This window comes from Schistocerca nitens, chromosome 5 (assembly GCF_023898315.1).
Source record: "Schistocerca nitens isolate TAMUIC-IGC-003100 chromosome 5, iqSchNite1.1, whole genome shotgun sequence".
Lineage (NCBI taxonomy): Eukaryota > Metazoa > Arthropoda > Insecta > Orthoptera > Acrididae > Schistocerca > Schistocerca nitens.
The window spans coordinates 119867339-119889543 of record NC_064618.1 but is presented as its reverse complement, the minus strand read 5'-3'; positions in this window follow the sequence as shown (position 1 = coordinate 119889543).

Sequence of the window (22205 nt, the reverse complement as noted above, 5' to 3'; positions counted from 1 at the left end):
GGTGTATTCCCGTTTCACGCCGTATATAAGTTACCTTTTCAGTGCCCACTTTTAAACTCTGTGGCTGGTCTTCTGCTTGTGTCACCGTCGTGTATATTTGAGTTACTGTTGTAAGCGTCGATTTGCTGTCGATTCTGATGAGAATAATCATACCACTTAACTGTTCGAAGTAACTCACTTCCTGCCACACATTCGCTTTCATAAAGAATCCTACTGTCCTTATACCATTTTCTGCTGCCGCTGATACTGTCTGATATTCGTTCAACCGCAAACAGATATCTTCTTTCCATTTCACTTAAGTAACTCCATCTCTACCCACAACGAGCGTTCACAATGTTCAGATTTTCTAGTTTCTCTAGCACATACAGAAATCTGATATTTCACACTGCAAGACGAAGAACGTTACCCTTGCTTTGGTTATTAAGACTTTTTCTCGCAGTGACCTCCCATTTGTCAGACGCCACCTGGAGTTCCGAATGCGGTCCAATTCGGAATTTTTTGGAAATGCACTAATCATCTCGTTATCAATAACTGGCCACATTTTCTGTGGGTACGCATTATATCTCTTTAATCCTGTAGTTTCCAAATCACTGCATATTCATACCGTTGAACACCATTGGTTATTAGGCCCTTTGGGGGCATGTCTCACAACGAGTCTCCTCCACCCACTTTGGCAAAGCTTTTGGCACAACAAAGGGTGCCTCATTAAGTCTGTAGCCACATTTCGCCATTGATTCTGGTACTTTTAGTTAAGCACTGGCGTGGAGTGAAGTGTGGATCAAGAGTATTTTTTATTAGTAGCCGAAGATGTTACCCCTAGACCACAGGACATCCTTGCGTTTACACGACCTCTCTAATCTCGTCAACCTCTAATATTGCATCTCGTAAAGAGCGAGTTGCAATATGAATTTGGGAAGAATCACTTTGATGAATCTAAGTTATATGGATTCCCAAAGTTTCATTGCAAAGGCGAGGCACTGTAATCCATACAAAGTCAGACGATGGCAGCCAAATGCATTCGACAATCTGGATATGTAGCCTTTAATCGTTGTGGTGTAGCACTCGTCCACAACAGTGTTATTCCGTTAATGAGAAACGAAGTGAAAGATTCACGCATTAAGGAATTTGCATGCTTAGGGTACAAGCTCCACTGTAACAGCACGTAGTCAGATAATCCTGAGCGACAAGCATCTGTCTCTAGAGCTAGCTTCGCTGAACGCTTGCTGTCTTTAGAACGATATGTAACATGAGTATGAAATCGACAATAACTTTCTTTTCTGTAGGAAATAGAGAACGTAGCAACAGCATTTTATACAAAAATGAATGTAGATGGAACCACACTACAGCGTAGTAAGGTGAGAGACTGAAATCCAGATGACCCTACACTGGGAGCTGAAGTGTAATAGATTTAAGATAACGAAGACTGAAAACATTTAAATTCGTCACAGTCTTTCACAAACCATCTGCACAAAAATAGATTGTAGACCGATCTGACTGTGCATGGACATAACTGTGTAATTGGGCAAATGTAGGCTCGTAAGTGGAATTAACCACTTTGTGTCACCACATTACAAAGTCGGTGTTACGTGCACCCATGGGTATCTGGTGTGCTGTCGGAATGACGTATTGATTTTCCGCTTTATCTCTCTTGGTGTCGCTTGTCCTTTAGTTGACAGCTGTTAGCTTTTATCTTTATTTATCACAGCTTTGGAGGTGACACTTTGAGCATCGTAACTAGTTCCACATGCCGTCCTATCTGTACAAACGCTCCCCAGGTGAAACAGATGCAATTTTCCTCACCAGCCGCGGATGCTCTGTGGCTCACAACACACTCGTGGTTTCTATTGTCTACAGTAACTAATCCGCAGAGGCGTTGTCAAAGATATTTTCCACAGTTGAGGTCAGACAAGAGGAATACATTTGGATTCTTAAAGATTCAGGCATCTGATCAGAGAATTGATAATGAGGACGTCACAGAGTGACAGTAAACATCGGTATGTAAGCACTGATGAAACTCACTCTGTAAACAAACTAAGAAATGGGTAGACATGCCTCCAGAAACAAAGTCAGAATGCTTTGTGTCTAACAACAAACGTCTCCTTTGATTCTTCTCAGAATCCTCTGGCTCATCTCCGACTCTCCAGCCAAGAGATTGCAAGACAGCTGCAACCGAACAGATCACGAGGCTGTCCCTGCTCAGTAGTTTAGTTCATTTTCCCCACTCTGTCCTTCAGGGTGCTGAATTTCCTGCCGCATCGTCTTCGTCATTGGTGGACTCAACTTGCAATGTCATGTAATGTACGATCGATCCATACTGGGTAATCATCGCTCAGTTTTAAAAAGATACAACATATTGAGTTCTGCACGTCTACAGGTACCACACCAACAATAAGTGTAACACAGGGTGACGAAATTATAAATAGCAAGAAAACTTCAAAATTCTCAGGTTTACATACTGAAGAGAATTTCAAATTCTTACGCTAAGGACAACACACACACCCATGCCCAAGGGAGGACTCGAACCTCCGACGGGGGAGCCGCGCGGACTGTGACAAGGCGCCTCACACCACGTGACTTCCCCGCGCGGCCCTCAAGATTTCAAAACGCGTGGTCAGTAGACTGCTCGTCACATTCAACAGGTCTTGGTAACACTTACTCACTGTTACAGACGACAGCAACCCCATCAGAAAATTGGAGCATTGATGTCCTTTCACCTTTCATACTAATCCCATGTCTCAATCTTTCTTTTATTTCTTTCGTTGACACTTTGCTATAAAGTTTGAACAGTGCGGGACATTAACTATACCACTGCCTTAACACTTTTTAATTCAGATACGTCTCTTATGGATTTCTATTATCAATGCATGTTACTGGTCGTTCCATAGAGATTATATGTGTTGTTTTGAGAAGTTCAGATAGTTTACCCCACTTCATAGTGGCCAAGTTTTGCTTGCGTTACGTAAATGATCAGGTAAGCAAAATCTGAAGTTACAGCTGTCAGACGTGTTCTGCTTTACTTGTCGCAATTTCTTGGCGTTGCTAGCTTAGGAACTTAGTAATAATCTTCCGAAAGCCAGGAGGTTTGTCTGCAGATTCCACACACTAAGTTAGCTGATCTCTTGACTGCCACCTCCTCCAATCATTTTATACATACCAAACGAATGTCATGCATAATTTCTGACTTGTTTGATCGCAAATCTTTTAAATTTATGTATAACTCAGTCTTCTGAAACACAGCACAGAATTAATTTCCCTTATAGAGACCGTCAGTATGCTCTTCCCATTTATCCGGTCTTTTATACGCAGTTAACACTGGAGTTCTTCCTACACTTTTAATGTTGACACCTTTACGTTTAGTTTTACCGGAACTTATTATGCCATTAACTTATTTGCACTTCTTGCTCACTACATGTTTAAGTGACTAATACTTCTGTACACCTATCATTCCCCCACATTGTTCTCTTACCCACATTTTCAATATGTATCTTGTATCTTTATTTGTATTTCCAATTGCTATTACAATCCGTTTTAGGTATCTTGTGCAGCAAATGGCTCTAAGCACTATAGGTCTTAACATCGGAGGTCATCAGTCCCCTGGACTTAGAACTACTTAAATCTAACTAACCTAAGGACATCACACACATCCATGCCTGAGGCAGGATTCAAAACTGCGACTGCTGCAGTAGCGCCGTTCCGGACTGAAGTGCCTAGCCGCTCGGTCAGCGTCTTGTGGCAGCATGCGTTTCCGCTTCAATGGCAGTTCCTCACGAAATAGAGTAAACTATCAACTATGTTATTCAGTTTCGCAGTGCAGTAGCTACAGCTTCAGACAACACTGATTAACTTCAGGTATCTTACTTCTGTGTATGTTCATTCTTACTGACGATTCTCTTAAATTTCTGCCATGTGTATTGTGGAGCGACGGGATATGTGTTGGGGTGAAGGGGCGGGGGTGGGGTGGGGAGGGGGGTGGGAATCGGTAGAAAGCCTCAGGATCAACTGCCAACGAAACTGACATGCTGACTGCAAAGACATTGGTTCACATGAAGTCGAACAGAGTAATTACAACTCTGTACAAACGTATCCTTAACCTTATGGTTAAAAGAAAATTGTTTAAAATGTTTTTCTTTGAATTATAAATTACTTTACCGAGCGAGGTGGCGCAATGGTTAGCATTCGGGAGGACGACGGTTCAATCCCGCCTCCAGCCATCCTGATTTAGGTTTTCCGTGATTTCCCTAAATCCTTTCAAGCAAATGCCGGGATGGTTCCTTTGAAAGGGCACGGCCGGTTTCCTTCCCCATCCTTCCCTAACCCGATCTTGTGCTCCGTCTCTAATGACCTACTTGTCGACGGGACGTTAAAAAACACCTACCTAACCTAACCTATAAACTACTTTCTTAAAGAACAAAATAAAAGCTTCTTGTTAGACATATGCCGTTCTGAAATGTCTGTTTGTGTGTGTGTGTGTGTGTGTGTGTGTGTGTGTGTGTGGAGGAAGCGGGGAGGATGTGTGCGTGTGTACAGGGTGATGTCAAGTAGATGTTAAACAATGTTTCATTGATCATGAAGGTTAAATGTACAAATTTGAGATAACAGACCCTGATCCAGAGGCGACCGTTTCCCAAGTTGTAGACGAAAACCGTTCAGATTCTCGTGACAGTGCGGTACTTGTCACTTGCTGCTTAGATTTTAGGGGTCGCAGTTCCAATGAACCAACGAGCCCTTAGGTGTAGAGGTTGGGATGACGACTCATTCAGTGCTTTTGTAGACTGCGGTCTGTTTTCACGGGTTGAGGCACTAACTATGATCAGCTCTAACCAAACGGAATTGTACCTGGTGACTGAGCTTACAGACGTATTCTCGTGTGTGAGTAAGCAAGTGACAGTACCAGAGAAGTGGAAAGATTGTACAGGACCAAAATCCCGCATAGAAGACAAAGCCTCACTCCGCGTTTCCAAGACTGTAGGGCTGCAAGGTTATATGAAATGGAACGAGCATATATGAAGTGTAGTAGGGAGGCGACTGCAATTTATTCGGAGAATTTTAGGAACAGGTGGTTCATCTGTAAAGCAGACCGTATACACGACACTAGAGCGACACATTCTTCAGTACTTACAATGTTCTTTTTTAGTTGAATAAATAAATAGAAACTTTTACATGTTCAGAATATAAAATCATTTAAAAGAAATTTCTACCTTACTATATACTATTTTGTTTTGCCTTTTCTCCAAAATTCTTCAGATCGTGCCATTTAGGCTACTGGTTTCTTAAATTGCAACAAGGGTGCCGAAATCGCACTCATTTCTACCATTATGCGAGTTTTTAATTGACAATTTGTTTTTCAAAGTAGAGATATGCTCCTTAGTAATTAGTTATGCTTTTCTCTGATTATGGTGCACAACAAAGCTTTACACCTACTCAAAATACTGCATTCTTGTTATTCAAAGCAAGGAAATTCATTTACATTGCTCAGGCGCAGTGTTCAGCTTACGCACAAAGCTCACATGGAGAAGTTATTTCATGCTTTAAAATAGCAGCACAGGTTTCATGAGCCCATTTTCTTCAAATTGTGCATTGAAACAGCTCCTCCACCACACTTTCCTCACAAATGAAGCAAAGCTAGTCATCTGCTGCAATTTCAACCAAAATTTTTTCAAGACACGATGAAGGTGAACAGGTCATATTTTCTTTGCTATTCTCCTTCCTCATGTTTCCTCCTGTTGATCTCTCAAGACCATCAGTTGATTTCAACACTTTCTCTGAAATTCGAAGATACTTTTTGTCCCAAATCTCTTGTAGTGTATTCTTGTAAGTGCTTGAAGTCAACAGTTCAGCCTTCTGAGCACCTTTCTTTATTCATTTTCCTTGTTTGGTAACCAGTTTTGACAAAGGACGTAGTTCATAGACACTCACAACATAAGACGAAATTTTTCCTTTTCTGACCAAAGCCTGAAACGTCTGGTTACCAGTTTTCAGGGCGGAAGACTACACTACACCCTACCTAACCAAAGCACTTTGTTCTTTGGTCTTCGACTCTTATTATTTCCTCTTAGCTCTTGTACACATCGTTTATTATCTGTCTTACCCTACAGCTTACCACATTTTCATCAGAATTTCGAACAAAGTGTACCATTTGACATTGTCAAACACTTTTTCCACGTCGACAGATCCTATGAACTTGTGTCAAATTTTCTTTAGTCTTGCTCCCATTACCAACAGCGACGTCCTAATTACCTCTCTGGTGCCTTTACCTTTCTTAAAGCCAAACTGAGCGTCATGTAACACATCCTAAATTTTCTTTTCCATTCTTCTGTATATTGTTCTTGTCATAGACACAGATGCGTGAACTGTTCAGCTGATTGCGCGATGCGTCTCGCACTTCTCAGTCCTTGCTATATTCAGAACGGTTTTTATGATGTTTTTCTGAAAGTCAGATGGTACATCGCCAAACTCTACACGCCAACGTGAAGACGGTTTTGTTGCTACTCCCCGAATGATTTTAGAAACCCTGATGGAATGTTATCTATTCCCTCTGCTTCATTCGATCTTAAGTCTTCCAAACTTCTTTTGAATTTCGATTCTAATTCTGGATCCACTATCCGTTTCCTATCGACTCCTGTTTCTTCGTTTAGCACGTCGCCCCCCTCCTATAGCCCCTAAATGTACTCTTTCCCTCTGTAACATTCTTTTATAAATGGTTCAAATGGCTCTGAGCACTATGGGACTCAACTGCTGTGGTCATAAGTCCCCTAGAACTTAGAACTACTTAAACCTAACTAACCTAAGGACATCACACACATCCATGCCCGAGGCAGGATTCGAACCTGCGACCGTAGCAGTCGCACGGTTCCGGACTGCGCGCCTAGGACCGCGAGACCACCGCGGCCGGCTCTTCTTTTATAAAGGATTTGTGTTTTTGTTTGCCAAAGAATATGCAGTGCGTAATGTTTGTGTCACGCAAATTTACCGTGTTATGTGCTTTTGAGCAGATGGTGTGCTTAATCAATTTTACTGCAAACGAAAAAAAATTAAATAACTTTATCTGGAAAACCAGTATGCAATGCCTGTAATGAAATCAATCCCTTTGAAATTTACTCATTCTCGTGACCACCGAGTTCTAGGGCCTTGTGCAATAAATTGATAAAATTCCTTATACAAATATACAATGAAATAAATTTTCCTTAGCTCTGGAGTCTCAGCGGACGTAATTCTGTTCTCTCCCCAGTAAGCATAGAAAATAAAATATCTTCATACATATAATAACCTTGCAAATGTTCAGCGATAATTGTGGATACTGGCTCAGCGGTGTGCAATGCTGCCCGAAATGAAGCTGTTACAAGCATTAATACTTTTCTGATTCTGGCACATCAATATTTTATCTGACTCTGATTGAAGAATGATTTCTTTAAAAAATATTAATTGGATTTAAATAAACACAACATGGAAGAGGATGAGGAACTGATAAGGGGGTATGCTACGACCGAAGGCTTTAGTTTGAAAATCGTATTCATAATAAGGTTTCACCTTCACAAAACTTGATATGGAACATTTTACATTAACTTCAAAATCAGTGAACTTCTCAACTGTTCTTTAATTCTTACTTACTGTCGTAGTTAAAAGTACCTGGACTGTTACCGAGCGGGGTGGCGCAGTGGTTAGACACTGGACTCGCATTCGGGAGGACGACGGTTCAATCCCGCGTCCGGCCATCCTGATTTAGGTTTTCCGTGATTTCCCTAAATCACTCCAGGCAAATGCCGGGATGGTTCCTCTGAAAGGGCACGGCCGACTTCCTTCCCCATCCTTCCCTAATCCGATGAGACCGATGACCACGCTGTCTGGTCTCCTTCCCCAAAACCAACCAACCAACCAACCAATACGAGCACTTCGTTTTTGATCGTCCACTCTTATTATTCCCTCTTGGTTGTTGTACATATTGTATATTACCCGTCTCATCCTATAGCTTAGCCCTACTTTTTTCAGAATCTCGAACAGCTTGCACCATTTTATATTGTCCAACGCTTTTTCCAGATCGACAAATCCTATGAAAGTGTCTTGATTTTTCTTTAGCTTTGCTTCTATTATTAGCCGTAACGTCAGAATTGCCTCTCTCGTCCCTTTACTTTTCCTAAAGCCAAACTGATCGTCACCTAGCGCATTCTCAATTTTCTTTTCCATTCTTCTGAATATTTTCCTTGTAAGCAGCTTCGATGCATGAGCTGTTAAGCTGACTGTGCGATAATTCTCGCACTTGTCAGCTCTTGCCGTCTTCGTAATTGTGTGGATGATGCTTTTCCGAAAGTCAGATGGTATATCGCCAGACTCATATACTCTACACACCAACGTGAATAGTCGTTTTGGTGCCACTTCCCCCAATGATTTTAGAAATTCTGATGGAATGTTATCTATCCCTTCTGCCTTATTTGACCGTAAGTCCTCCAAAGCTCTTTTAAATTCCGATTCTAATACTGGATCCCCTATCTCTTCTAAATCGGCTCCTGTTTCTTCTTCTATCACATCAGACAAATCTTCACCCTCATAGAGGCTTCCAATGTATTCTTTCCACCTATCTGCTCTCTCCTCTGCATTAAACAGTGGAATTCCCGTTGCACTCTTAATGTTACCACCGTTGCTTTTAATGTCACCAAAGGTCGTTTTGACTGTCCTGTATGCTGAGTCTGTCCTTCCGACAATCATATCTTTTTCGATGTCTTCACATTTTTCCTGCAGCCATTTCGTCTTAGCTTCCCTGCACTTCCTATTTATTTCATTCCTCATCGACTTGTATTTCTGTAATCCTGATTTTCCCGGAACATGTTTGTACTTCCTCCTTTCATCAGTCAACTGAAGTATTTCTTCTGTTACCCATGGTTTCTTCGCAGCTATCTTCTTTGTACCTATGTTTTCCTTCCCAACTTCTGTGATGGCCCTTTTTAGAGACGTCCATTCCTCTTCAACTGTACTGCCTACTGCGCTATTTCTTATTGCTGTATCTATAGCGTTAGAGAACTTCAAACGTATCTCGTCATTCCTTAGTACTTCTGTATCCCACTCTTTTGCGTATTGATTCTTCCTGACTAATGTCTTGAACTTCAGCCTACTCTTCATCACTACTATATTGTGATCTGAGTCTATATCTGCTCCTGGGTACGCCTTACAATCCAGTATCTGATTTCGGAATCTCTGTCTGACCATGATGTAATCTAATTGAAATTTTCCCGTATCTCCCCGCCTTTTCCAAGTATACCCCCTCCTCTTGTGATTCTTGAACAGGGTATTCGCTATTACTAGCTGAAACTTGTTACAGAACTCAATTAGTCTTTCTCTTCTTTCATTCCTTGTCCCAAGCTCATATTCTCCTGTAACCTTTTCTTCTATTCCTTCCCCTATAACTGCATTCCAGTCGCCCATGACTATTAGATTCTCGTCCCCCTTTACATACTGCATTACCCTTTCAATATCCTCATACAGTTTCTCTATCTGTTCATCTTCAGCTTGCGACGTTGGCATGTATACCTGAACTATCGTTGTCAGTGTTGGTCTGCTGTCGATTCTGATTAGAACAACCCAGTCACTGAACTGTTCACAGTAACACACCCTCTGCCCTACCGTCATATTCATAACGAATCCTACACCTGTTATACCATTTTCTGCTGCTGTTGATATTACCCGATACTCATCTGACCAGAAATCCTTGTCTTCCTTCCACTTCACTTCACTGACCCCTACTATATCTAGATTGAGCCTTTGCATTTCCCTTTTCAGATTTTCTAGTTTCCCTACCACGTTCAAGCTTCTGACATTCCACGCCCCGACTCATGGAACGTTATCCTTTCGTTGATTATTCAATCTTTTTCTCATGGTAACCTCCCCCTTAGCAGTCCCCTCCCGGATATCCGAATGGGTTACTATTCCAGAATCTTTTGCCAATGGAGAGATCATCATGATAGTCTTTCTATTACAGACCACATGTCCTGTGGATACAAGTTATGTGTCTTTAATGCAGTGGTTTCCATTGCCTTCAGCATCCTCATGTCGTTGATCATTGCTGATTCTTCTGCCTTTAGGGGCAATTTCACACCCCTAGGACAAGAGAGTGCCCTGAACCTCTATCCGCTCCTCCGCCCTTTTTGACAAGGCGGTTGGCAGAATGAGGCTGACTTCTTATGCCGGAAGTCTTCGGCCGCCAATGCTGATTATTTATCAAAATTTAGGCAGTGGCGGGTATCGAACGCGGGACCGAAGAAGTTTTTGATTATGAATCAAAGACGCTACCCCTAGACCACGGGTTTATATTATACACAAAAAATTACAAATCGGGTACACATAGTAAAGCTATACATCAAAGCTGGTGGAAGATACTTGGTTCCTACGTTCAAGAGTCGGTACTGTTAGAATTAGCAAAATCCACATTGCGTTGCTGCATACTTAAAACTAAATATACAAAATTTCATTCCCTTACAAATATGTTCCAGGTGCTTTACCTCTGAGTTACAGTATCATTCGTCACTTCATTTTATAAAAACTGTATTATGCTGCGTCCATAGACCACTACTAAATTCTCACAGGTAGCCACTAGCTTTAAGTCTTATATCCTACTTACAACAGAATGCAATCGCAATTGATACTGCACTCCGCGCACCGCTACTTACAATCTATTCTGCCACTCAGGCAACATCTTTGGTTCAGTGGTGTCTAAATAGAATGTCTTCTACATATGATCATCGTTTCAGGTCTTTTTCAAGAATTTTACAAAATCGGGCTACACATACGAGTGGGCCCCTCACACACCTATCCGCTATCTCCTCTGCATTTAACAAATGGTTCAAATGGCTCTGAGCGCTATGGGACTTAACTTCTAAGGTCACCAGTCCCCTACTACTTAAACCTAACTAACCTAAGGACATCACACACATCCATGCTCGAGGCAGGATTCGAACCTGCGACCGTAGCGGTCGCGCGGTTCCGGACTGAAGCGCCTAGAACCTCTCGTCCACTCCGGCCGGCCTGCATTTAACAGTCGAATTCCCATTGCACACTTAATGTTACCAAACTTTCTTTTAACTTCACTGAAAAATGGATAGCCAGAGAATGTTATGATTATATGAAGGCATTGAGGAGTATTCAGCGAGAATTTTGTACCTGACGATCAGGATTTGAATGATGAACACCTTAATTTGAGCACTGCGTGAGGATAAGACAGAAAATGAGTATATTTTCACATATAACTTTCGACTCGCTCGTTCTCGACCAGTTCCCTTATCTCAAATTGATACATTTAACTTTCTCCATCATCCCAGAAAGTTCACGGAATAGTCCTATATAACCATAAAGCTGCATTTCGTTTTGGAATACCATTAACATTTTGTTAGGCGCGGAAATGTACGGTGTGCACATTTGTAACTAAAAATTAATTTCTTTTTCCCCTTGCAGATGGTATCAGCCAACGAATCCATCACTCCCTTGGTGCCAGAAATCACTAAGAAACTTTTGTTGGCCATCAGACCGTTCCACCTGACATGCAAGTTATTAGGTCTGATGCCATTCACAGTTGATATTGAAACCGGAGAAGTGAAACGACGGAAATCGGATTAGGTTACCGTGACAATTGCCAGCATATCGCAGCTGATTTCCGCGTGCATTTTAGTGCATTTCTGCTGCAGATTGTTGCGTACATACTCTGTAGTAGAGATTGTCTCACTTTGCAGCGTGCTGAGTTTGTTGTTAATGACCTTCGTTTCGATGTCATCAGATGTCTTCTACAATGCTGGAAAGTATGAGAAAATTCTTAAGCTGATAATGTCGTGTGATAAAGCTCTGACGACTCGTATCACTCCCGCAAATACTTGTGAAGGAAAGGTAGTAAACGTACAACTGGTTTTACTATTTTTTTATGTTTTTTCACTGTACGTATTTCTGTCTATAAATAGTAAAGAGGAGGATTACAGGAAGGGTCTACCGTTTATTACAGGCAGCTATCTTGTGACCGCTTTATCCCTTATAAGGTTTGCAAATCTACAATTAGTGATTAGGTACAGAGTTTCACTTCTGAATGCTTGCATTCAACATATAAGAAACAATGTGGTTGCAGCATATTGTACTAACGTTCCTGGCAACAGCCCACCTGTGAACAGAGAGAATTTACAATTTCGCCGTGCAGAGCCCCAGTGCATAACAACATACGTGCGATCTCTCAGACGAGCATATGCAAATCTTTGTGAAATATCAGAGCTGGTAACCGCCGCTCACGAGGTTTTCCTAACATTATGCTTCATGGCAGTTACGCTGCTTGCTATACTCCAAATTTACTTCCACGCAACAAAATTATCGTACCTAGGTTCGGGTAATGCCAATACATGGCTAGGGAAGGTTAGTTCATTTCTCAGCCTAGCTCAGATGACAGTTTTCGTCGTCCCGGCTCACTGTGTGGAGACAGAAGCGAGGCGCACGTAGAGGCTGTGTTCGCAGCTGCTGGTGGAAGGGCGGCGTTTGGGCGGCGCCGCCCACCGCGAGCTGCGGCTGCTGGCTCGGCAGGTGTCCTCTGGACGCCCCGTTGCCAACCTGCTGGGTACGCTCACCGTGCGACTGGGCCTCGTGGGTGCCTTCATCTCCATGGTGACCACCTACAGCACATTGCTTCTCACCTTCTGGCCGTCAGGTACAGTGACACTCTATTCCACGATGTAGATAAGTTTGAAATTTTCGTTCTCTGACATCTGAAGACCCTGAAAGGATGGCAGCACTGTTGATTTCAGCCCGGCGAAGCAGGATTCGGAGGTAGCAATTGCGTACACGTAAGTTTTGTTACAACTAGAGCACTGACAGATTCCGTGAGTGTACTAAGGAGCTTAAAAAGCCAAAACAGAACAAATGTGTGTTTCCTACGACTACAGAGATTATTAAAGAATCCGTTATAAATATGCGTGCGGGGGTAGTAACAAATTTCTTGTGGATTCCAGGGCACAGTAGCCTCTTTTATAACTAAATAGTAGACAGCTTAGGTGAAATCCTAAACTAGAGATTTCCGTATCAAGAAATGCTCAGTCAATGACAATACGAGAAACTACTGTCAGGGTTCAATGGGATTCGATGAAGGTCAAAAACATCATACAGAATGAAATAACCTTGTTCCCTTGGTTTACTTATAGGAATAGGAGCAGATGAGTCATAACAACGATTACGCGTGTGTGCTTAAATCATGGCATATCCCCAGCCCACCTGTTCCGAATAGAACTGGAGGAATCCTCATTTTGTGATTTATGTAATTAAGAAGGAGACGTGACTCATCTACTGTTCTCGTGTACCAGATGCAAGACACAACAAAAATCCTTCATCAACAAATTTGCTAATGCAAACACTCCTCTTCCAGCTTCGGCTGTAGTGTTGTTGTCAACCCAAAAGGGTGATGTTAAACCACTTAAAAATATGTGACCTAACTATCTCGACAAGCCGTGTTGGTGACGTGCAGATTTTCGTTAGTTTATGTTTCCTTTATTTATTATTGTGGTATAATCACTTTTGAGCTGGTTATAGTGGTGACATGTATAAATTATTATTCGTACCTTACATATTTTTATAAACAGCTATTCACGGAGCGTACAGTAGGACAGCGATTATAAAAGGTACTCATAAATGTGATAAGATGGAGACGCAAAATGCATGTTAAAGAAATAACATGTCGCAAATTGGAGTGCCCATATGGATCATGATCAGGAGCAGGACGTACAATATATTTTAAGATTTAGGTTACTTTGAGGTGTTCCGACCCTGTAATTAACACAGTAGCATAATATTCGTTAGATATGTTTACCATTTAGGTAACAAAGACCACAAAGCATGATAAAAACCCGGAGAATATGCAAACATAGATGGAAGTTTTTGACTTAAAACTGAGTCGTTCATAATTAATTTTTAAGGAAGTGGATGAGCTGTCACCTTTGCTATTCAAATGCGGCTGGGTAAAGACAGTGTGTGGAGAAAATCCGATACGAAAAGCATCATATGGAAACAACAGAAGATAACATCTACGGTGCTGGCCAACCAAAGCGCAGCACCAAGAAGGACAAGAGATATTGTAGCCACAGTACAAAGATCACATGATTGAAATTACACAACCACGAGAAGAGAGGGAGATGATGCCATTGCTGGCTATAACCACAGCTAGGCGCCTTAGAGGCCTCAGCATTGACTCACAGACACTCTGGATGTGTTGTTGGGGTATGGTGCTGGCACATGTTGCCAAATTTGAAATAGTCTACCTGCAGGTTGTGTATCCGGAACCGATATTTCTGCAAGCATCGACGAAATGTTTTTAATAGGCGATAGATCAGGAGAACAGGGAGCCAAGACAGCAAAGCAGTCCGATGGGCGACGAAAAAGTTTTGAACATCGCGTACCACGTGTGGTTTCGCCTTATCCTGTTAGAATGTGGCAGTCAGGAAGCTCAGAAGGTATGCGAGGACAACAGGGTCCAACACTTCAGAGATGTAGCGCTGGATGATTAGCGAACTGGTAGTGCATACTAGGGAGGGCCGGGGGATGCGGGAGTAGAATCAAATACGACACCAAACCATAATTCCAAGTGCAGGACTAGTATGGCAACAGTTCAACAGTCTCTCACCGCAGTGTCTGTAGACTCTAATCAGACCATAGTGGTGGAGCAGGCAGAATCGGAATTTGTCGATGGAAACTATGTCGTGACGTTCGGTTGTCCATGTGGTACCGTCATTGCTTACACCATGTTACCAACCCCAACGCAACCATAGATCACATGCCGTACAGCCGCGGCCAGCCATTGTTGGCGCAGACGCAATGCTGTCAAGTTAGACAGCGCAGGCGCAGCCCATGCACGTAACTCCCTCCGCAATAACACAGCAACGCCGAGCCGGCGTACCCACGTCAGTTAGCTATTCGACGATACCACACCAATCACGTTGTGCGACGTCGCAGTAGGCTTATCGACGGCGGGCATATTCCAATCATGCTCGGGCTTTATAACCACACGCAGCTCCTCACTCCAGCAGTCTCACCTGGACTTTGCTATGGCTCATGCCACGACGCCATACCATTCGGACCATCATTGTCAGGATTTCAACCGCACTCTGGAACTGGACTACCCAAGGGAATTTGTTTCACGGGAATGCGACTTTGGTGTCATCCACGGACTCTGCTGATAGCCGTCTCAGGGGCTGCCCTAGATCATTCATTAGTGTGTAGTATTATTGTCTTTCGAATTTTCTCTTGTTGTGGAATAAACTCGTCGTGTACTCATGCATGCTGTAATATACTTTTCCTCCTTCATGGACACGACACGCAATGGCGGCAGAGGCTGATTCGTTTTCTGCTCTGGTGGCACGTCTTCACTTTCTGTGGCTGTTTCTCATTACCTCCAACTGGAGATCTATGTGTCTTTCGTTTTCTTTTCTTTCTTTTGGGGCTAGGGATTCCAGAGCGGACGACATTTAGAGTTAAGGTTTTTCCTTGGGAGAGGGTTTTTGTTTTCTCTTGAGCTTGTCTTACTTGTCGCTAATTTCTTTTTTTTTTCTTTTTTCTTCACCATGGCAGCCATCTAGCAAGAGGAACCTGTGTCATTCTTAGCTTCCAGGCGATGCAATTTGCTCAGCTGATGAACTAGAAGTCATTGCAGCTAGAGTACCAACAGCTTCTTCCGCAAGTCCTGCTTCAACGCATCGTCCACACGGTTGACAACAGCATCAGACACCGTTCGGTCATCATTCCGCAAGTTTGATACTGCAGTAGAGAAATGGGACGAATACAAACTGCAGCTGTTTCAACCCTTTGTGGTCTACATCATTTTCGGTCATGTCCAACGGTCATATTTCTTTTGCTGTGTTGGCAAGGTCATCTCGCGTATTTGCATTAAGCTTTCCCCGTTACTCGGGCTGAATCTGTTCCTGTACCGGTAGTCATTGCCACTCTCGGTGAGTATTTAGACTCACAGGTGTTGATCGCCGCCGCTCGCTATAAGTTCTATTGAACCAAGCGCCAACCTACCCAGTCCTATCAGTAGTAGATCGCGGTATGACCGACACCTGCAAATGACCTTTGGTAAGTCTTGCCAACGGCCTTGCCGCAGTGGTAACACCGGTGTCGGGCTGGGCTAGCACTTGAATGGGTGACCACCCGATCTGCCGAGCGCTGTTGGCAAGCGGGCTGCACCAAGCCCTTGTCAGTCAAACTGAGGAACTATTCGATTGAGAAGTAGCGGCTCCGGTCTCGTAAACTGACATACGGCAGGGAGAGCGGTGTCCTGACCACATGCCCCTCCGTATCCGCATCTAGTGACGCCTGTGGGTGACACTGAGGCTGGTCGGTACGGTTGGGCCTTCCAAGGCCTGTTCGGACGGTGAGAGAGATTTGGTAAGAGTTACGCGGACGCCATGTTGCGGGACGCTATTTTTCAGAATGCTACTGATTCCCGATTGCAAGCAGAGTTCCTCTGACTGTCGAACCTTTCGCCTTACGATGTCATTCGTATAATCGCGGTACAGGAAATGTTTGACACCGCAGAGCTGGAAATTTCACCTCGTGCTGGTCTTTCCCACATGGAATGTCTGCTTCTTCTGGGCACCGTAAACCATCTACGTCATGTTCGCGGCAGTCCCGCAGTGGCGGAAAATTGCTATACTGCCCTCAGTCCTACATCTCTCGTGAAAGGGATGCCCGTCGTTTCTCTCGAGCCAAACGTTTGTTTTAGAAAAAGGTTGGGCACATACAAGTCGTTTCCTCAAAGAAATTGAGGGGCCTGTCCGTCCCCATGATCTCCCATTGTTATGAGGCAATGGATATCCATCAATCTGATGTCAACAGTGTGGAACTCCTGACCCATTCGGTTTCTGACGACTCTTTCCCGGTTCCTACCTCAAGTCCACTAGGAAGGACTCGTCCTAGGTTGTCGGTCGGCCCCAGCATCCCTCTGTGGTTGTATGTGAGCCAAAAAAGATGTTCATTCAGCTGCGTATTCAGTATCAGATTGTACAATTCCAGCTGGATACTCTGGCTTCTGTGACCTTGACCAACAGGTCCACATTCCATAACTCGAATCTCCGGCACAGGCTATTACCAGGTACAACAGCGATCGCATTGCGATCCTAGGCACTTCCACAGATGTAGTGCCACTGTACATCTAAGGCAATTCCCGTCACAGGGCTTTATTCTTACAACGGTTCTAACAGTTTTGGCATTAATGACCTCGACACCTTCAGACTCCAAATCGCTGATTAACGATTAACTCCCTCGTCTCCTAAGACAGCTTCATGAATCTCTGTGACAAATGGTTTCAAATGGTTCTGAGCACTATGGGACTTAACTTCTGAGGTCATCATTCCCCTAGAACTTAGAACTACTTAAACCTAACTATCCTAAGAACATCACACTCATCCATGCCCGAAGCAGGATTCGAACCTGCGACCGTAGCGGTCGGGCGGTTCCAGACCAGAACCGCTCGGCCACTACGGCCGGCAATCTCTGTGACAGATACCGTCCGATCCATGAGGACTCTCTAGGTATGTCAAAAGACTTTTTCACCCACATTGCTTTGAAAGATACCCCCCACCTCCGAATTTTCAATGCAGGAGATATTCCTCCACGCCATTTGCGAGGATGCTGCGACAGAGTTGAGACACATGAGGACGTGGGGGTTATCACACCCTTCTCCACAAGTCAGTAGGCGTCATTCCTCGTCATTATCTGAAAAACCAAGGGGCAAATGCAACTTTCCACAGATTTTATGTCCACAGTTAATGCATTGTCTATCACAGATGCGTATCTTTCTCTTGCCCTGAACAGTTAATGGACAAATTACAAGGGGGCGTTTTCTCCTCTAAAATCGATCTTAAGGACTACCATCTACAATTCCCACTGAATGAGGAGACGAAATCCTTCCCTATCAACAACGCTCATATCAGGCTGTTTCAATATCAGTGTTTCCCCTTTGGCAGTATTTCTGCCCCAGCCATCTTCCAACGGTTCTTGGAGCAACTAACGCCGAAGGTTCCTCCCTGCTGCAATTATCTGGACGACATCGTCATCTCGAGCAGTACTCCAGATGAGCACCTCCGAAACATGAACTGCATTTTTAAAACCCTCACCGATGCAAAACCCAGGTGCAATCGGATGAAATGCGGATTTTTTGCACCCAAACCGAACACATCGGTAACGCCATTGACTTCCATGGTGTTTGCCCCTGTGCCAAACACTTGGTGGCTATTTGGAAGCTCCCTTCCCCGAAAAATCTCACTGAACTTCAGGCAGTTCGTGGCAATATATCATATTATCTTCGCTTCATAGCTAATGCAGCTCAGATTGTGGCACCGTTAATCCTCTCTGGCAGAAAAATGTCATTTTTGTATGGTCGCTTGAGCAAGAAACTGCTTTTCAGACGTCAAAGAAAGTCTTGCTTAACGACAGATGTCTAGCGTTTTAAACATCAGAAAGCTGTGGTCCTTGCAGTGGAAGCCTCGTCATACAGCAGTACGGCAGTGTTGTCCCACAAGATCAGCCTTGTGGACTACCCGACTGCTTGTGCATCAAAATTTCTTAACAAAGTTGAGATAAAATACAGTCTACTTGAGAAGGAGATATTGGAAATTGTCTATGGCGTATCCAAGTTTCATCAGTAACTTCATGGCCGGAGGTTTTGTTCTGCTCACAGACCACAAGCCTCTCATCAGTTATTTCATCTGGCCAATCTTGTGTCTGTCCCGACAGCGCAAAAGCTCCAACGATGGGCGCTTATCCTGGCCAATTGCGACTATGATATTCTCTACCATCCCATGATACGTCACGTCAACGCAGGTATCTTACCTCGTCTTCCTGTCGGATCAAATGTGGAATTTTCGTCCTTCTGAGAAGGCTTGCTTTCACGTTGAGCAGATCAAGGTAGCCATAGTCCCCACGTTTTCGATCCACCACCATAAAATAAGCACGGCCATGGGGTGAGATGATACCGTCCAGCTCCTTCGCCAGTTTAGTCAGTCAGGCGGGCCGACTCATAGGAGTGTCTTCGGCGTTGGTTTTCCCAAGAGGACGCCGTTTCGGTCTGAAACTGAGTTGTGCTTTTACACCCATGAAACGAACAAACCTAAGTGCAGATGCTAGCATTTTTCCAAAAGTAAGTGGTCACTCTACTTCTTAAAGGACATTAGGGTATCATCTATATGAAACAATTGATCAGGCAGCACTGCACGTGGCTAGGGAAGGGCCAGGGCATTGGACACATGATTTTACGCTGCAAGGGATGCGCTGAGAACCTCGCTGCACCTCCCCATCATTATTTTGACTGGCCAGGACCAGACACCCCCTGGCAATTAATTCGGATCGATTTCGTAGGGCAGTTTTGGGGCTGACAGTGGACACTACTTCCAAATTTCCTTTTGCGATTCAACTGAATTCCCTGATGTCGGCCAGCATGATTAGAACTTTAGCAACTATTTATTGCAGGAGAGGGATTACTAGCTACTGTCTTCAACAGAATTTGTGTCTTTCTGTAAAGTCAATGTTATCACCCACGACTGTTACCTTTATCCCCACAATCCAGTCGGGAATCCGAATGGCTCGTGCGTACAAGGTGCAAATGTCGAAATTAATGCAGTCCCACTCCAAGTAAAATGCTCTGCTCCTTTTCTTACCGACATATCGTACTATGCCTCACACTGATAAGTCCCTGGCTGAAATGCTGCATGACAGACATAGTATGCTGCATCTCCTCCATCCTCCATATTCCCCATAAGCTACCCTGTCTTCCCCAAAATTCCAGGTCACTCATAATGTGTACCTCAGGGTTTTCAACAGTGGTCATTTGTGGGAACCTGACACTGTAAGCCGATCTGTGGGCAGAGCAACCTATATCATTCGCGATGGGTATCGACGCCATCGTCATAGATACCAGAATAAGCTGCACCCTTAGGGATCTTCTCAATCCTGCTGTGGACCTTTCCGTTCCACAACATGCTCCAGCAAATGGTGTCTCGCTTAGCAGTCATCCTCGGTGGATTTCATACGAGATACCTGGCACTTCAGGATATCGGTGTCGTGACCATCATCACCGCAGCTCCAGTGTTTGGAGTTTGGAGCCTGGGTCACTTCAGTCAGAGACCCTGCTCCATCCACCACAGCAGCTCCAGTTGCTGCAGGCCCTGGTGTCACAGCCTCTGTCAACAGAATCATGCAGTGGCCCTGCCACTACTAGTGCTGCCATGACCTCTTCCATCCCAGCAGCGGTTTCAACATCTGCTGCAACGCACATGGATCTGGACACACCTATGCTAACGTGGCAGTGCTTGCACACAGAAGGGCAGTTTTTCCATGCACCCATTCAATGTGGGTCTGTGAAGACCCACCTCCTCGTCTGACCTCTCCTGGTCAGATCTCCACATCTTCGCCATGGTCCCGCATAGTACTATCCCACAATGAGGCATTTGAGAGGGGGGCGGGGGCAAGAGTGTGGTTCATCAATGCCTAGACCATGGCGCCAGCCACCACGTGGCTACAGATCACATGTCACATGTCAGACAGCCTATGGCCAGCTGTTCTTAGCACAGGCACAGTGCAGGCACGTCTCACGCACGTGGCGGCCTCCACGGTAACATAAAAACACCCAGCTAGCGTAACCATGTTGACCAGTTACACTAGGCTACTGCTCAAGTTACGCTATGTCAAGCCACAGCAGACCCACCGACGGCGACCATATTACTGCTCCCCCTTGGATTTTACAATCACATACAGCCCCTTACTCCAGCGATCTCGTCTTGGACTTCGCTACCGCTGATACTACGATGCTGTACCGTTCGGATCAAAAAAATGGTTCTGAGCACTATGGGACTTAACATCTGTGGTCATCAGTCCCCTAGAACTTAGAACTACTTAAACCTAACTAACCTAAGGACATCACACACATCCATGCCCGAGGCAGGATTCGAACCTGCGACCGTAGCAGTCGCGCGGTTCCGGACTGCGCGCCTAGAACCGCTAGACCACCGCGGCCGGCACCGTTCGGATCGACATAATCAGGATTTCAACCCTGGTCGGGAACTGGACTAACCAAGCGATTCTGCTTCACAGCACTCCGACATTAGCATCATCAATGGACTGTGTTACAGCCATCCCAGTGGCTGCTCTAGATCAATCATTGTTGTATAGGACTATTGTTTTTCGGCTTTTCCCTTGTTGTGGAATAAAACTGCTGTGCAGTCACACCTGCTGTTATTTGTTGTTGCTCATTCATGAACACCGTGTCCGTCATTCATCACACAACTGCCGTCTCAATCGCATATGGTGTTGAATATGCGGTAATCTGAGTAACGGATGCTTGCGGACGCTCCATTCTGCTACGAACAAGATCGAATGGTACGTGTGCACATTCTTTGTTGCCCAACAGGCTGAATTAGTTTTGATATGGCTCGTGATGTGGCAGAGGCGTTCATTATTGCCATATATACAATGTGCTCGTGACCACGTGGTGAAACGAGGTGGGAGCAATCGGTCCCGTTGGTCCGTCGTTCCCTCCTGTATCCAGTGATTACAGATCCACATCACAGTTGCTTGGCTCTAGCTCACTAATCACCGAATTCTCTGAAGGATAATACGCAATACCTAAAGGCATCTATTCTTTCTCGGTCGAAACCGGGGCGTTCTCGAGAGACGCTCACTGTTCTGTACGAGGCATACTGAAGCTTCTTACGCAAAACAATACCAAGAATGAAAAATTGCAGTACGTCCAATTGGACGACTGTTCCCTCTTTACATAGCGCTTACAGGTGGAGCTAATACCGACCGTGATGTGCGCCTGCGCTGGCATTTTCAGTGGTCAGTAATGTGGGTGAACTGCCTAGCACTTGTAGATGACATTGTCTTCATACCATACGCAGCAAGAAATATCAAAATCCAGATAGAAAGCCTAATTCTGCAAGCTGGTAAAATTATTTTACATATTTCTTTCCGAAAGGCAGAATTTATTACAAACATTAGTAATTCTGGACGTAAGTTGCTGGGAAATCAAAACCAAACCAAGAGAGTAAACTCATTCAAGTGTTTGGGTGAGTGGCTAAGCACAAACAACAGTGAAAAGGACAATCTAGATTAAAGACTAATAAACTGTAAACTGGCATTCCAGACCACCTGAAAAAGTAGAACTTAGAAATTAAGTATTCTAATAAAGTAGTGAGAGCTGATGCTCTGCATGG